We start from the raw sequence: 2,661 nt of genomic DNA, 5'->3' as shown, positions 1-2,661 counted from the left end.
GATGTTTCCATTCATTAAACTTGCATAAATATTGTTGTGAATGAATAGAGCCCTGGTCATAATCCTGTACATCAATGATGATTCAATAGTTGCAGATCTCCAAAAATATTTTGGGGAACTAATATATTCTTTATATCTATATTTTTAATAATAATAATTAAAAAAAAATCACCAAATTATTTGATTGGCCACTATGGTTAAATTCTAAAGGCAATTTTATCAAACATATTTACTTATTTAATGGACCACACATCTTTAATCATCCATTTTCATTTGTGTTTTCTTTGCAACTTTCTCAGAGTGGGACTGTGTCCGTAATGTGTGTAATTCTGTGGGTTAGGGGGGGAGGGGGGGGGTATATTTATACCTGTGCTCGTTGCTGAGGGAAACTGTTCTCGAGAGAAGCCCCATGACTGTTTACGGGCGGCCGGAGAGAATGCCTAAGCAGATGATGAAGAACCTGCCAGAACACCCCACCCCTCTCCCCCGTCCCTCTTCCCCAATCTCTCTCCCACCTCCCTGGAATACAACCCTCCTCAACTCTTTCCTTATTGTGCTGCCTGTTCGCTCACCTCCCTTATTCCTTGTCCTATCCCTTTATTTTCTCATCCCCCTATCGCTCTCTCTCCCCGTATCTGTCGTTCTGTCACTTCAGCAGGGGCCAAATCCCTTCAAATGTCCCATGTACATTTCTTTTCAATATGCGCTATACTCTATATGAGTCTATATGCTCAGTAGTTTCCACTGAGAAGAATATAATTCCGGCAATATGTGTTATTGTTGTGCGTTATTTATGGTTTTGTATTTCAGCATTTAATGTGTTTTGTATTATTTAACATTATTTAATCGTTTTATATTTATATGATGTTTTTTGTTGTAATTGTTGTTTTTTACCTCCTTTACTTTTTTCACCCATCTCTCGTTATCTTTCACTTTTCACAGGGCTGTAGTCTTGCCTTTGCTTCTCTGACACACACCGGCCGGAAATACAGGCATTAGACAGCTCTGTGCACACTCACACACTCAAACACTCACACAAACACAAGACAAACATACCCGCTGAACAGCCAGCAGGACTGCGGTCAGGTTTTCTTTATGACAGGGAAAGGCAATATCAAGATTGTTTCAGAGTAGTGTCATCATGTGAAATGTATCGCTGTCAACGGCACGTTTTATACGTCTGGGACCTTGGCTGTAGCCATTTTAGGAAAGAGAAAATATAATATCGTATGACCTCCTCTGGTATAAAAGTAAACTATCAGCTGTAAATCTGATACTCAACTAACGTAGTGTGTGTGTGTGTGTGTGTGTGTGTGTGTGTGTGTGTGTGTGTGTGTGTGTGTGTGTGTGTGTGTGTGTGTGTGTGTGTGTGTGTGTGTGTGTGTGTGTGTGTGTGGTCGAGTTTGCGTGTTTGTGTGGGGGGGGGGGGTTAAAATGTAGGTTGGATAAAAGATAAGAGGTTAGGCTTTAAGATAAGGATCAGCTCTGTCTACAATGTAAGCAACTTCTGTTACTGCCCCTGAGACCTAGGCTACTTGCTCCTAGAAAATAAAATAAAATGCTATGTTTTTTTAAATTAATGCTTAGATCTTGCATAGATATTGCAAATATGTATGACCTATACACATATAATTGTGTAGTCTTCTGCTTTCTTGGCGAAAAATCTCTGGAGGACCATAGATCACGATGGACTGAACCTGAAACTCCAGAGAAGTGGTAGGGATTGTTTTGTGAGGCAATTTCTGAAAAATATTTCGAGGCATTTTGCACTGACAGAAGAAACTGAATAAAACTCCAGGACACCCACTATAACAATAAAGCACTGCAATTCCCCCCTTTTCCAACTTTTACATTTCAACTTTCAAAAGGGGGTTGAAACTTAATTTATTTTCTCACCAGGAAGCACGGCTTATTTCGTTTGACACAAAATTTATATTTCCGGCTGTAAAACAAGTGAAAAAAAATCCATAAATCTTCTCCCAAATGATTTACTTCTTTCCGCCTGTTGTCATTTGAGTATTAAATCATCAAAGCACTGACCGCTTCTCTGTCGGCATTTCTTTCTCTGCGCATTCCTGTACACCCTTTTCATTTCTCCCCCTACTTTCCACAATATCACAGTTAGCGTTCAAACCGAAAAAGTGGCTAGTTAACGTAGCTGGCATAATTCCACCCCTTTTAATTAAGTGTCAGTTCATAAACACACCGGCAACACTAATACTAAGAACAATACGACTACCCGGGTTCCTCCTTCTCCTGGGTAAAGCTTGGTGGCAGCTTATGGAACATCCATCACTATCCCTAATGAGGCGTCCTGTGCTGTAGTCAGAGCAGGCGTCCTGGGGACCTGGGTCCTGGGGTCTTTGTTTTCTTCATGCTCATCTTCATCATATCTGCCCCCAAATCCCCGTAAGATGATATCAGTGGAGATTGTTAAATATATATATATATATATATATATATATATATATATATATATATATATATATATATAACCCTTTTTTTATTATGCATGAGAGTCTGTGTGTATGTGTGTGTGTGTGTGTGTAATTATTTGAGTTCACAAAAACATACACACAGACATCACACACACACACACACACACACACACACACACACACACACACACACACACACACACACACACACACACACACACAT

Source organism: Gadus morhua, chromosome 5 (assembly GCF_902167405.1).
Source record: "Gadus morhua chromosome 5, gadMor3.0, whole genome shotgun sequence".
NCBI lineage: Eukaryota > Metazoa > Chordata > Actinopteri > Gadiformes > Gadidae > Gadus > Gadus morhua.
Note: the sequence above shows the minus strand (reverse complement) of the source record.